The following is a 15,789-nucleotide window of genomic DNA, read 5'->3' as shown; positions in this document are numbered from 1 at the left end:
CCTAACCATCAACAGGCATTAAGACATGGATTTATGGAATATTCGCTTCATTGATTTATTCTTATCACCCACTCAAAGAGGACCTTGTATGGCCAAGCAGACGTAAATAAAACCTATTCCTCTGTTACCGCCTGTGCGATGAGCACAGGATCTTGTCTCAAGCCTGCACCAGTGGAGGAATGATCATGGAAGACTCTTCAGAAGAAGTGGCAAGATGAATTGAGACTTGAAGGATGAGTTTGCAGGAAGCCAGTGTTGGACTGGAAATGTAGAAAGTGGGGAAAGAGGAGTCAGGAAGGGCACAGCAGGCAGAGGGAACAGCCTGTGCAAAGGCAGAGAGCCATGGCACACTCAGGGAAGTAAAAGTACTTAGAGATGGCATCGAGGACACTTGGGGAAATAGCTCATGAGACGGGAAATGCGGGCAGAGTTCAGATCGCTTAAGGAACTTGGGTTTTATCCTGAGGACAATGGGGAGCCATTGAATGATTCTAAGTAAGGGGTGATGTGGTTGGATTTGTGGTGTTAGAAGATCACGTGGAAAGCAGTGTGTGTGAGTGTGGTGGCTGGTGGTTCGACAGGGGACAATTTCTCTCCTCATTTCTTCTCGACCTCTTCCCCATCAGCCCAGTAGAAATATAAATTTCTCCTTAATTCTTATATATTTTAATGAGTAATAATGGTAGCTAATTCTTATTGGCACACACTAGGGACTAAATAGATTCTATTCTGAGTGCTTTACATTTTTTATTTAATTTAATCCTAAAAAAACATTCTATGAAATAGATCTCACTCTCATGTCTATTTTACAGATGAAGAAACTGAGGGTCATAGAGGTTAAATGGCACATGTCGAATTACGCAGCCACTAAGAGGTGAAGCAGGGATGACAGCCCAGAGATTGTAACTCCAGAGGCCACAGTATAAAGCACTAGGCTTTCATTGCTCATCTTGTCAGGAGCACATGTCTTATTTCCGTACCTAGAGGGTAGGGAAAGAATGAATGCACTCACTGAGCACCTATGATGCGCTCCACGCGTGGGGGACCGCTCCACACACATTATTTTTGTTATTTCTTCACAACAGCCTGATGTGGTGTATCTCTTTTTTTTTGAGGAAGATTAGCCCTGAGCTAACATCTGCCGCCAATCCTCCTCTTTTTGCTGAGGAAGACTGGTCCTGAGCTAACATTGGTGCCCATCTTCCTCTACTTTATATATCGGATGCCTACCACAGCATGGCTGGACAAGCAGTGCATAGGACACCCGGGATTCAAAATGGTGAACCCTGGGCCGCTGAAGTGGAACGTGTGAACTTAAGCGCTGTGCCACTGGGCCAGCCCCTATGTATCTCCTTTTAACAGATGAGAAGACTGAAGCCAAGAGGTGTGAGGTGCTGTGTTTTCCTCTTGCCTAGCGTTTCCGGTTTCTCTCTGAGGGTTTCATAAGCTGCCTTCTTGGTCTTCTGCATCTTTAACTCCTTCTGCTTCCCGTGGGATTGCCCACACTTTCCCTGACCAGGGCTCTAGCCAGCGGCCACGTCAAGATTGGTCGGGTTGCCAGCAATCCTAGGACACAAGTGTTTTTTCTCCTTCTTGGTTCACTTAATGTCATTGCTTCCTGGCTTCCTTGCCAGGTGACCCCTTCCTTCTCTCCAGGCTGGTGCTCATGACACCTCTGAGAATAACCAGCCCCTCCAGGCTTCGGGCTGACGTGTGTCTCTGAGTGTCTGTTCCCACTGGGGCACTGGGGAAGGGAAGAAGGATCACATTCCCAGAGACAAGCTCAGGTCCCAAAGACCCGGAGTTTGCTTTTCCTCATGATGGCACGCCTTATTTCTTATAGACACACATGAAATATATATTTGGGTATTGCTTCTTATTCCTGGAATAACATATAATCATCACCAAACATTTAGAATGTTTGATAAGCAAAAAGAAAGAATCAGAAGTAAGCTTTAATCTTACCACCCGGTGACAAACCTTGGTAACTGGAGAGTGTTCATCCACTTGTTTCTCTCCTTCTCGCCCACTTTTTCCTTTTTAATGACAAACAAAATCATACTGTAAATGCTATCTTGCAACTGGTCATTTCCCCTCCACACCTGACAGAGGCACCTTGACATCCTTCTCCAGTGATGTTTCTCAAACTTGGTTAGCTGCTTTTGAACCCTTTCTGCAAGCACAGTCATTGGCAATGAAATTTATAAGACGAGTTGTCTTGGTCTGCTGGGGCCACTATGACAAAAACCACAGGCTGGGTAGCTCAAACAGCAGACCTTATTTTTCAGACATTCTTTTTCTGGAGCCTGGAAGTCCAAGATCAAGGTGCCGACCAATTCAGTTCCTGGGAGAGCTTCTTCCTGGTTTGCAGATGGCTGCCCTCTTGCTGTGTCATCACACGGCAGCGAGAGAGGGTGCTGGTGTCTCCTTATCTTCTTAGAAGGGCACTAATCCCATTGTGGGGACCCCACCCTTAAGATGATCCATATAAACCTAATCACTTCCCAAAGCCCCACCTCCTAATACCATCACGTTGGGGTCAGGGCATCAACATAGGAATTTGAGGGCCACAAACATTCATTCCATAACACAGGTGAAAGCAGAACTTCTTGGACTGAAGCAGAAGTAGAAGAAATGAAATTCCGCCTGGTGGCTTTCTTCTCTTGCCCGAATTGGCCCCTGAATCACCTCTGTGGATCTCCTAGCTTTCGAAGGAGGATGGTTTGCAAGAAAATTCCTCAGTTGACATTATTTTCAATGGTTGTATTACATTTCATCGAATGGATGTATCCAGTCCCCTACTGTTGGATGTCTAGATTCCTTTCCATTTTTCACCATTATGGACAAAATTATAACAGGCATCTTTGTACTTCCAACCTTGTGGGTACCCGTGATCATTTCCCCCAGATCAAGTCTTAGAAGTAAAAAAGTATTTTGATCCCTGGCTTGTGGAAATTTCCCTCTGAAGCCCACATCTTGGTTTGGCAGGCCAAGAGTGTGGGCCTTGGTTCAGAGTGTGTGTGTGCTGGACGCAGTGTGTCTTCATAACAGACGGCTGGGGTGGGCCTGCTGAGTCACGCTCTGTTGTCAAGACAGCAGCAGACTTCCCCTGGGTCTGGGCTGGCAAGACTGATGTTGATGATGCTCTCTTATGTTTGCAATCGCCTTTTACAGTTTTTTAAAGCCCTTTTCATCTGTCGTCCCACAGTCACTCCGTGAGGTAAGTGGGGAAGAGATGAATCTATCTTTAACAGTTTAAAGCATTCCGAGGTTGAAAGAGGTTAAGTGACTTTGCTGAGATTGCTCATCTAGTAAATGGCAGGACTCTGTATTAGTCAGCTCTTACTGCAATAATGCTGTATAACAAGTACCCCAGCCCCCCAATCTCAGTCCCTTATATCAACATTTATTTTTCTTTATCCCACGGCAGTTGAGTCAGAGGGTTGGTTGTGGTTTGGCTGATCTCACTTGGGCTGGTATAGCTGAGCACAGGGGCAAAAGGGATGGTGACACCAGTTAATGTCATAGAGGAAGACTTGGACAAGACCTTAAAAGCCTTGGCGAATGGTTTGAATCTTATACTTATTGCAATGTGAAGCTGTGGAAGTGTTTTACATAAGGGAGTGACGTGATCTGATTTATATTTTCAAAGATTGCTTGGACTTGTTTAATGTTGGGTTTTCAGGGCCTGCTTCATAATAGATGCTCCCTAAATATTTTATTGGATTAATAATGACCCTGGTTCCCAGAGAAAGCCATGCACTGCAAGACCCGAGGAGCTGGGTATAAGTCCTGTTCTGTGCAAGGTGCTGGTAAGCTGGTTGGCTTCTCTGGGCAAGATCCATCAGTGAGTTTGTTTATTCATTCATTTCACTAATTCAGAAACCACTTATTAGGGGCTTCCTCTGGGGTGTCCAGCCCAGCAGAGGAAAGGCTGTGATTTGGAAACTCTTTGGAGACCTCAAATGAAATCCTGGCCTCATCTCCTCCACCGTCCTCTTCTACTGAGGAGAAAAGACTCAGAGCAGCTGGAGGAAAAGGGGCTCAGACTCCTGAATCAGAGTTCTCCCTGTTGGAGTCAAATGACCAGGACAGAGGGAGACAATCACTGTTAGGGCTGAACACCTGTAGCCATCATTTCATTGAGCTCCTTGTGCGGAAGAGGAAACTGAGGCCCCCGGGGCGGGGGTGGTGAACTGATTGCTCAAGATGACCCAGCAAATGGGCCCACAGCCGGGTGGACCCCAGACCCCCAACTTCTGCTCCTGCACCTCTTTGCCCCACGCTGCCCCCCACCCGCACCTTTAAGCCAGCAGTTTAAACACTCGCAATAGGAATTTGGGGGAAGAATATAAGACGGCTTATTTTGAATTAAAATACTTTTTTTGATTAAAAACCAACCCCATAAAGATAGTTTACGTTTAAAATGAAATGTTCAAGTGCAAAGGTTTCCTTCAAGAATAGGAATTACGGGTTCTAATTATAGAGTATTGGGGACTGCATATTTATGGGACCTTTGAAGAAATGTTTTATAAATAGGTCGCCACAGGCCTCCCAGCCCTGTGTGTGTATTTGCCTGGTGTGCTCGTTTGGCGTTCGGCCCTGAGCTTGCGTAGCCTTGAACTCTGGTTACATTTTCCTGTGTAAATGAATCCTCTCCAGCCAGACTACGAGCGGGACTTTTTTTCTTTTTCTATTTATCATTTCCTTTCCGTCTATCACAGTCCCTAGCATAGTGCCAGGTACAGGCAGTTGTCTTAATAATAAACCCGTTTATTCTCCTCCACTCTCCTCCCTTGCCCTCCATTCCTGTCTTTCCTCTCTTCCCTCCCAGCCCCTGCCTCCTCTCTCCCCCTCCGCCTCCTTCCCTCCCTCCCCGAATACTTTATCGGCAGGGGGGCTTCCGTGGTGAATAAGGCGAACAAGTTCTGCTCTCATGGAGCTTTGAGTCTAGCTGGGGAGAGCCAGACAGAATCAGCTAGAAGTGCAACCACTCGTGAAATTACGTTTGTCACACGTGGAGTTAAGAATGGACTGGGCCGGCCCGGTGGTGCAGCGGTTAGGTGCGCACGTTCCGCTTCGGCGGCCTGGGGTTCCCCGGTTCGGATCCCGGGTGTGGACATGGCACCACTTATCAAGCCATGCTGTGGTAGGCGTCCCACATGTAAAGTAGAGGAAGATGGGCACGGATGTTAGCTCAGGGCCAGTCTTCCTCAGCAAAAAGAGGAGGATTGGCGGCAGATGTTAGCTCAGGGCTAATCTTCCTCAAAAAAAAAAAAAAAAAAAAAAAGAATGGACCAAAGGAGAGTGTGAGATGGGGGCATCTGGTCAGGGGTCAGAGAACACTTTCCAGAAGAATTGCTGCCTGAGCTGAGACCTGGAGGATGGGTAGGGAAGTCCAGCCAAGGGAGAGGAGAGAGTGGAACAGAAAAGCAGGAAGAAGGAACCACATGGCTCTGGAAAGGCTTTGAGGTGGGGAGTGGCCTGGGTCTTCAGAGGAATGGACAGGAGATCTGCATGGCCAGAGCACGGGAAGTGGAGGGGACATGGAGAGGGCAGCACACAGACCATGCCAGGTCTCAGAGGCCGGGGGGAAGATTTTGTCGCTTTCCTTGAAAGCAACAGAAATCCATGGAAGGGGGTTAAGCAGGAGAAAAACACAGTCAGAATTCCATTTCTGGAAGGTCACTTTAGTCCAGAAATAAAGGCAGCTCCATTGACAGGGAGTGGGTTAACTGAGCTGTGGCGTGCTCCCACAGCGGCGTGCTCTGCCCATGTAACAAAGAAAAAGGACCACCTCTGTGTGCTGATATGGAACGGTCCCCAGAATATCGCGTTAAATGGCAAAACCCGAGATGGAGAACAGTGTCAGAAAGAGAGGGGGCTAAGAGTGTATAGTATTCGAATTTATGTGTATTTGAATAAGGAAACATGGGAAGGATGAAGAAAAAAGTGCCACAAACGGCTGTATACTGTGTGCGTGGGCAAGATGGGTGGGGACAGGAGCGGGAGCATGGCCTCCCCCACGTGTGCTGTTTTACGTGGGTTTGACTTTTGAGCCACATGTATGGCTTAGTCCACAAAAACTGAATAAAATGGGATGAGCGGGGCTCTAACAGTGACGGTCGTAGGGTTGGGGCTGGCGCAGGGGTAATGGGATGGGGGTTCTCGATTCTCCAGGGAAACACTCATTGAACTCTGACTCTCAGCTGCTTCTCAGGCCCATATTGATGTTTTAATCATTTTAAAACCCCTTGACCTCATACTTCCTACTCTGTCAGGACTCTCGTCTGAACAACAGTAATTAATCGACATCTCACCTTTAGCAGTTGTTGACGAGTCGCCCCCCTGGTGGTAACATTGTCTAACTTTTATTGAGCACGTATTGTATGCCAGACACAGAATGCTCTATCTAGATTGTCGCTTTAATTCTCACAACAACCTGTCACCACCATTTTGGGGACAAGGAGACTGAGGCATAGAAAGGTGAGGTGATTTGTTCAAGGTCACCCTTGGAGGTCACCCTGTGGAGGGCAAGATGGTCATTTATTAACTTGATGGCTATGTGCAGAGTACCTGCCATGTGTGGGGCATGGGCTTAGGGGTTAGGAATATGCTGATGAATAAGGAGCAGGTTTTGCCCTCACAGAGAGCAAGTGACCAGATAGGACTTGCACACATTATCCTTATGCAGTGTGACAGAAGCTTTAAGCTACATGCGTGCAAGGCCCAAGTGCAGTGTGAAGACATGGGGGAAGGGAATCAGAGAAGGCTTCTTGGAAGAAGAGGGCATGCTTTCGCAGGGTCCTGTGGTACGTAGAGGAGTTTGACGAGCAGATGGAGAGTGGAGACGAAGGGCATTCCGGAGAGAGAGAACAGCATATGCAAAGGCATGGAGGCAGGAAGTGGTGGATCATGATGAAGGAAATGTAGGTGCTCTGGAGCTGATGTGGGGAGGAGCTAGAGAGGCGGGTGGGGGCCAGACCACGCAGGGCCTTGAATGCTGTGCTTGGGCTTCAGGCCATTTTCCTCCAGCCAGCCCACTGCTGAGGTACACCTTCCCCTGCTGTCAGGATGACCCTCTGCCTTTGTCATATGTCTGTACTCAGCTCCCAAGATCCATCCCTTGTTAGCTGAGCAGCTGCTGTGTGTCAGCCTCTGAACTAGGGCTTCAGTGGTAAAAATGGGACAGTGATGTCTTGGGTGAATTGGGCATGGAAAGGGACAATCTCCACTTGATAAGTGGCTTAATCTATACAAGGAAGCCCAGAGAAGGGGCAAGTGATGAGAGACAGGAGGTGGTCAAGGAGGGCTTCTTGGAAGAGGTGACCCTTGAGTTAAGTTTTCATGGATGAAGAGGAATTGGTTGGAGTGAAGAGCTAGTGATGGCCTCAGAGTAGTGGGGTCAGCAGGGACAAAGGCCCAGAGGCATAGGCATGATGCAGTGAAGTGTGTATGTGGAGCCAGTGGAGTGACTGGCAGTAAGGCTGAAGAAATAATGGAGGCCCCAGGAACCAAGCCCTGAAGGCCAAATAAGTTGTTTTCTTTCTTTCTTTTTTGTGAGGAAGATTGGCCCTGAGCTCACATCTGTGCCCATCCTCCTCTATTTTATGTGGCATGCTGCCACAGCATTGTTTGACTAGTGGTTCCAGGTCTGTGCCTGGGATCCGAACCTGTGAACCCCAGGCCTCTGAAGCAGAGTACGCGAACTTAACCAGTACGCCACCGGGCCGGTGTTTTCAAGGTGAAGGAGGAAGGAGAATGAAAAGGAGGATGTGACATCATCTGATTCCAAAATGCTAGTGAGACCGGAGCACGTTCTCCCCGCCAACAGCATCCTGTAACTCAGCCCCGGGAGCGCGGGAGCACGTGGTACCAGAACTTTCTCCCAGGGAACAGCGAGGTCCTCACGAAGAGTCAGGCTTCGGCCAGCCCTGCACAACTGGCAGCTGCCAGGCGTGATCACGCGTACCTGCTGGAGCTGGCCTTTCTCTGCTGGGGAGTGACACCTTCCAGCATGGCTGAGAGTGAGAACCACGGGGCCAGAACCTGAGGCCTGGTAAGAGTAATTAAAATGGGATCAACGATCCCTGCGGTGACAGTGACATCAGCGCTCCCAGCGTGGAGGCCTCTGGTCATGGCTGGAATTGCTTCTGAGGCCTGGCGCCCTGCCCGCCTTGCCCACTCTGGCCAAGCTCACCCCAGCCAGACGGGAAGGAGGCGCCCTCCACTGCCCAGCCACCACGTGCCAGCGCTATGCTGTTGTCATTTCATACGCAGGACCTCAAATTTTCAAGACAATGGCCTTAGGAGGTGGGAAGGGGAAACTGAGGCTCAGAGAGGCTCAAGGACCTGCCCATGGACAGTGGGATCCAGGTCAGGGTGCGACCCCAGGTCTCTGGGCTTCTCTCAGTTCTGGGTTTTCTGGCTTCCTTGCCATTACCTTCCAGACCCCCAGGTGTGAGAATGATGCTTACCTGTTCCCTTGGGTTACGGATGGAATGTGTTCTCCCCAGATACATGTCGCAGCCCTAAGCCCCAGTGTGATGGTGTTTGGAGGGGGGGCCTTTGGGAGGTGATTAGAGTTAGATGAAGTCATGGGGGGGGGGCCCACGATCGGACTGTGCCCTTATAAGAAGAGGAGGAGATGCCAGAGCTCTCTTTCCATCATGTGAGGACACAGCGAGAAGGCGGGTACCTGCAAGCCAGGAAGAGGGCCCTCACCGGTAACTGAGTCAGCCAGCACCTCCATCTGGGACTTCAGCCTCCAGAACTGTGAGAAGGTGGTTCGCGTCTGGTTTAAGCCACCTGGTCTGTGGTGTTTATATGGCAGCCTGAGCTGCCGAAGACAACTTGCATCTCTCTCCACTTCCTTCAAGCACCTCCATTTCCATTTAAAAAATTACGTTCCCCTCAGTAGCTGCATCTTGTTGGGACCCACCAAGGGGTGGCCATGTGACCACTGGGGGCCAATCAGAATTCTTCTCCCAGGTCCTGGCCTCTGCACTAGATTCTTACAGCCCAGCACATTCCTCCCCCGGGGTGCTCAGGGACACAGCAGGAAAGCGTGGCTCCTGTCGCCTGATCCCATTCGACTTCCAAGCCCAGTTCTCAGCCTTCTCGTCCACCCTATAAGCTGCCTGTCTGCTGACGTCCCTTTCTGCTTGCGTCCCCACAGCTGTTTCTGTTGCTTGCACCCAGAGATGCCCGAGGACGGCAGTAGCCTCGGGCTGGGCACTTTTACTGCCATTTGCTTTTTCAAAAACAGCTTTATTGGTATAGAACTTACATATCATACAATGCCCCCTTTTAAAGTGTACAATTCCCTGGCTTTAGTGTATTCACAGAGCTGTGCATCCATCACCGCTCTGACTGTTAGAACATTGTCCTCGCCCCACAAAGAAACCCATACCCATGAGCTGTTAGTCCCCGTTCCCTCCTCCCGTCAGCCCTGGCGATTACTGATCTACCTGCTATCTCTGTGCATTTCCCTATTATGGACATTTCATCCAAATCACACAGTATATGGCTTTTTGGGTCTGGCTTCTTAAACCTATGTTTTCAAGGCTCCTCCGTGTTGTAGCAGGTATCAATACTATCTTGCTTTTTCTAAAATTGTGATTAAAATAACACATACCAGGAGGTCTGCCGTCTTCATAAATTTTTGAGTGTGCAGTCCATTATGGTTAAGTCTGGTCATCTGGGGTACAGCAGGTCTCTAGAACTTTTTCATCTTATATAACTGAAACTTTTTTACACATTAAGGACCATTTGTTTTCAAGGGTCAGCTGAAAGTGTGCCGGGAGGGGGTGTGAGCACGTTCTGAGCAAGACGAGTGGGCGAGGCGAGGGGCATGGACGATTCTCTGCAGGACACAGGACTGGGGGCGGCAGGAGACATCAAGCAGACAATAGTCCGGCCCCACTCTCCTGCATGGGCTGGGCATGGGCCTCAGAGGTGCGTGCAATATGGCCTTGCCCTTCAGGGGCTCATAGTGTTGCAGGAGAGATGGATGGGGATGTAAATAACATATTGAGGTGAATTTTTTTTTTTTTTGAGGAAGATTAGCCCTGAGCTAACATCTGCCGCCAATCCTCCTCTTTTTGCTGAGGAAGACTGGCCCTGAGCTCACATCCATGCCCATCTTCCTCTACTTTATATGTGGGACACCTACGGCAGCATGGCGTGCCAAGCGGTGCCATGTCCGCACCCGGGATCCGAACTGGCGAACCCTGGGCCGTTGAAGCAGAACGTGCGGACTTAACTGCTGCGCCACCGGGCCGGCCCCAAGGTGAACTTCATAAGGGTGTGAAGGAGACAAGATGGGCCGTGGGGATTCAGAGGAGAAAGAGATTGTTCGGTGTGTGGGATAATTAATGATAATTCCAGTAACCACAAGACTAGGTAGCATTTATTGCATCTTTCTCACGTGACCAGTGCCTTATGAAATGCCCTATAGTCTTACATTGTTTAATCTTCATCGTAACCCTAGGGGGTCACTACTATTATTTCTCCCGTTTTGCAGATGGGGAAACTGAGGCAGAGGTTCTATAACTGGCTCAGGGCTACAGGGCTGGGACGTTGTTGGGGCGGGTTTTAAAGGCTCCCCTCTCTAGCTCCCTGGGTTCATGGTTTCACAAGGAATCATAGGGATGGGGACTTTGGGTCGAATTGTGACCGGCAGGCTGAGAAGCGTAGCCCAGAGTCAGAGAATGCTCCCCTCAGGCAGAAGGCATGAAAACAAGCTTTTCTGAACATGTTCTGGATGTCGTAGCCGAGAGAAAATCGTGCACGTAATCCCTTCCCTCCGGTCCTCACCAAGGGGGCTCCTGGAGCCCTTCAAGTCACAGCCTCGTAATTAACCAAATGAAAAGCTCTCTGTGAAACAAGGAATCTTCAAAGGGCTGCTGCGTGCAGACTAATAACACTGACAAATCATGATTTTCATGAGAACAAATTGCCGCTGAAGTTGGACCAGGCCCCAGGTCTGCCCTGGCTATGTGAAGAATCAGTCCATTTCCAGATCCAGTCAGAGATGCTGAGTTTGAAAAGAACTTGGAGCCAAGATACAGACACAGCTGATCTTGAAGGAAGCAAGAATGCGTCTCCTTTCCTCAGGCCCAGGATCTTGGCACACAGCAGGTGCTCAATAAATATCCATTGCCTGAACAAATAAAAATTATGGATAGGTAATTTTATGGAGAACCATAGGTGTAACATGAACCAAAGGGGTGAATAGTACCTCAATCAAGACTTTGGAGTTTTCTGCTTTTTTATGCAGCAGAGTTCAAACTGACTTAAATAATAGAAAGAATGCATTGGCTATTTAACTAAGATGTCCAAAGGTATAGTGGCCTTCAGGAAGGGTTGATCCAGCAATGTCAGTGTCACCAAGTGATTGTTTTTGTTGTGAAAGCTCAGCCCCTGGGAAATTTAAGACAGGATATGTTTATACTACAGCCCTATTTGAAGTCTGATGTGGTGGCTTGATCAAGGGTGTTATTTTACAGACACACAATCTGGCCTGGGATGGAGAGAATTCACCAGATTGCCAAGCTTTTGTGAAGTACACAGGAGCAGATCAACGGAACTTAAGAAGATGACAGAGAATGGAGGAAATTGCTAGCTGTGTTAACCTCAAAAAATTGTTTAAAGCCTCCTAAACCTTGTTTCCCTGCAATAAACATGAGTAGTAATTTCTTTTTAATCCTTGGGGTTGTCAAAAGGTCCAATTGAGAAAAGATATCCGTTAGAATTCTATACAAATGAGCGACTATAATTAGTGATCATGAGAATTAACTGATTATTGATAATGGTGAGTTCTTCTAGTAGGTGCTGAGGCTGATTCATTCATTTATCCATTCATATATACATATGAAATTCATATCATTCATCATATATATATATATATATGTATATATATCTCCTTCAGGAAAGGTTTGATCCAGCAATGTCACCAAATCATCTTTTTTGTCTTGAAAGCTCAGCCCCTAGGAAATTTAAGAGGCAATGTGCTTAAACAGCAGCCCTATTTGAAGTCTGTTTGAAATATGTATGTGTGTGTGTATATATGTACATATATATTTGAGATATAATTCACATACCGTAAAATTTCAGCATTTTACGGTGTACACGTCAATGGTTGTTAGTACATTCACAAAGTTGTGCAACCATCACCACTATCCAATTCCAGAACATTTTTATCACCTCAAAAAGAAGCCCCATGCCCATGGGCAGTCATTCCCCATTCTCCTTCACACCAGCCCCTGACAGATACTACTCTCCTTTCAATCTCTCTTTTATTTAGCACCTACTGTGTGCAAGGCACTCTACCAGGTGCTGGAGATAGGATAATAAGAAAATTCTCCAAACTGATTTGAAATCAGTTGAACTAACCCTAAATTGCTCAGGCAAAAAAACGTATGAATGGACCTGGCTGACTGCCAACGTCACTTAGGAGGTGACAGCTTTTTCAGGGAGAGGCAGTATGGGATGGAGCAGCGTCTGCTCCCTCTCCTGCAACGTGGCAGCCACGTGGCCTTGGTCTTGGTGAGCCTCGGTTTTCTCCTCTTTAGAACGTCACCTACCTCGTGGGGTTGTTCTGAGGATAAAATGAGATGATGTGTGTCTTGGCAGAGCACCTCGCTCAGAGTAACAGCTCAATAAATGGTAACGATATTATGCTTGAAATGAATGATGAAAAAAATGATGTTTATTGAAAAAGTAGTAAAGGGAGGGAGTGCTTGTCTCAGGAATTGAAGAGTGGGGAAAATTTTCTTACCAACATTGAAATTGGGGTCTCTTGACCTTGGGTACTGTTACCGTCTTGGGCTGGATAATTCTCTGCTGTGGGAAGTTTCCTGTCTATTGTAGGATCTTTGGCAGCACCCCTAGGCTCTATGTGATGGATGCCATTAGCATTTTCCAACTTATAACAACCAAGATTGTCTGCAGACATTGCCACCATGTCCCCTGGAGGGCAAAATAGCCCCTACATGGGTACCACTGATCAAAACTGAGTACTCAAATGTTCTCTGAAGACCACTGTGCTTTCCTGCATCTGTGGCTTTGTTCACCTCGGGCACTTGCACTGCCCCAGCTCCACAATGTCTGAATCCCATCACTGGCCTTCAAGGTCAAGCTCCAATGCTCCCTCCTTCCTGTATCTCCCCTGCTGAAAGAGGTTTTTCATCTCAGATCCTACAGTACTTTACTTCTTGTGTGGTAATGATGTTGAGTGCCAACCGCGCACCGGGTCTGTGCTTTACAATCCCCGTAATCGTTCCACAGGGAAGGCATCGCTATGCTCATAACAGATTAGGAAGCCAAGGCTTGGAAAAGCTATGCAACTCGCTCAAGGTCACATGGCTGGCAAGTGGCAGAGCCAGGACCTAATTCTGCTCTTGAGTTTATGCTTCTTCTCCCACTCCACACAGTCTTTGTGAAAATCCCTTTCTCCTTTGTGCTGGGGTGATCTGTACACATAGCTTAGTTCCTCTGAAGACTGGGAAGCCCCTGTCCCATTCGTTTCTAGCATACTACCTGGCATGTAGTAAGTGCTTAAAAATATTTCTTAAAGGAGTGAATGAAAAGAAAAAGTCTCAGAGGAGGCTGCCAGGTGTGGTTACCGAGCCTTTGAAACTGGGAAAATCTCAGATCTGTCCAGGATGGTTAAATATTCATCTTCTGGAAGGAAGGCTGTTGTCCGATTATCTCTTGAATTCTTGCCTGATTCTAGGTATCCAGCAGAAGTTTCTTGAGTGCCTCCCGTGTTCCAGGACTTGTGACAATCTCTAGGGGTCTAGAAATGAATAAGATATGGTCCTGTTGGTGGAAACATTTTTGGAGACCAATTTGGAAACTTCTGGAAAAGCTGAAGATGCTCATACCCTCTGAACCAGCAATTTCTCTCCCAGGTGTATATACTAAAGAAACTGTTGGCCTTGGCACAGAGAGACATGCAAAGAATAGTTATCACGGTGTTGTTGGTAAAAGTGAAAAAATTGAAAACAACCTAATTCAGTGCTTCTCAAACTCGTCTGCATGTTAGAATCAGCTGGAGATCTTTAAAAAATCCTGGAGTTCAGCCTACCTCCCACAAGTAAATCACAGTCTCTAGGGGTGGGACGCAGCTGTCACTATGTTTTGAAGCTCCCAGATAATTCCAGCGTGCAGACTAGTTTGGGAACCGCTGATCTAAATATCCACTGTCAGGTGAACGAATAAATAAATGATGACATACTCATGTCATGGATTACCTTGCTGTAATTACAGTGAATGAACTACACCAAAAGGCACGTCCAAGAATGTTTATGGCAGTGCTATTCCTAATAGCTCCAAATTGGAAAGAACCCAAACATCCATTAACAGGAGAATGCATAAGTAAATGGCGGTGTGATCATAAAACGGAATATCATACGTCAGCGAGAATGAACACGTTACAATTATGTGTGTGAGTCTTACAGACTGTTGAGTGAAAGAAGCTAGACCCAAAGGTGTACAGATTGCATGATTCCATGTATGTGATGTTCTGGAATAGGGGTCAGCAAATTTTTCTGTAAAGGGACAGACATTTTAGATTTGTGGGCAATACGGTCTCCGTTGCTAATCAGCTCCCCCATTGAGGGCAGAAGCAGCCGTGCACGATATGTAAATGAGTGGGTGTGGCTGTGTTCCAATAAAACTTTATTTATAACAACAGGTGGCGGGCCGGAGTCGGCCCATCATTTGTAGTCTGCCATGGTTTGCTGGTCCCTATTCTAGAGCCAGCAACATTAATCTCTGGTGAAACTATTGTGAAACTTGTTCCGCTAGGTGGAGGGGGATGAATTGGTAGGCAGCTGCTGGCACTCAGGAAAGGATCTTTTTCTTTCATTTGGGTTCTGATTATGCCGCTGTGTTCACTTCGTGGGAATCCATCATTCTGTGCACTCATGACGTCTACACTTTTCCGTGTGGTATTCTTCTGCAATGTTGAGCTTGCATCAGAAGCAGCAAATAAACGAATGAACTGCAATGATATGCGTTAAATCATAATGTGCAAAAAAGTGAGTTTGGGAAGATATACACAGAATGTAAAGCAGGCAAAACCATGTAATAAACTGTTCAGGGACCATGCGCTAGATTAAGAAGATGTTCAAGGGGACGATAACCACCATGTTCAGGATGACGGAGCCCTTGGGGTGGGAGGAAAATGGGGAGGGGAGGGGTCCACAGGGGACTTTTTGAGTAGTTATAATTTCTGATTTCTTGGGCTGAGTGGTGAAAATTGGGCTTTATCGTGTTATCCTTTATTTCCTTTTATGTTGCCAAATATTCAATAATAATAGCAATCAGAATAGCAGATAATATGTGAATTTTTCAGGGGTGCGTTTTTTTTTTTTTTGAGGAAGATTAGCTTGAGCTAATTACTGCCAATCCTCCTCTTTTTGCTGAGGCAGACTGGCCCTGAGTGCACATCCATGCCCATCCTCCTCTACTTTATAGAGGACGCCTACCACAGTGTGGCTTTTGCCAAGCGGTGCCATGTCCGCACCCGGGATCTGAACCGGTGAACCCTGGGCTGCCAGAGAAGCAGAATGTGCAAACTTAACTGCTGCGCCACCAGGCCGGCCCCCAAGCTTGCCTGTTTAAAATGGGTTCAGAAGAATGTGAGCCCACAAGGCAGTGGTTTTTATCTATTTGATTAGTTTATCTCCAGTGCCTAGAACAGGGCCTGATATATAGTAAGCACTCACAAAATATTTGTTGAATGAAACAGTGATCACACAAGACAGTTAGGGATCAGTT

The 15,789-nt window shown here is 47.3% G+C and overlaps 1 protein-coding gene across 3 annotated transcripts in view; it reads left to right on the top strand.

Moving 5' to 3' along the window:
• Positions 1-15,789, top strand: part of SHISA9 (shisa family member 9) — a 331,832-nt gene that overhangs the window by 45,606 nt on the left and 270,437 nt on the right. The gene's annotated exons all lie outside the window — the stretch shown is intronic.

Source organism: Equus asinus, chromosome 14, assembly GCF_041296235.1.
Source record: "Equus asinus isolate D_3611 breed Donkey chromosome 14, EquAss-T2T_v2, whole genome shotgun sequence".
Classification (NCBI taxonomy): domain Eukaryota; kingdom Metazoa; phylum Chordata; class Mammalia; order Perissodactyla; family Equidae; genus Equus; species Equus asinus.
This window is presented reverse-complemented; position numbering and strand designations above follow the sequence as displayed.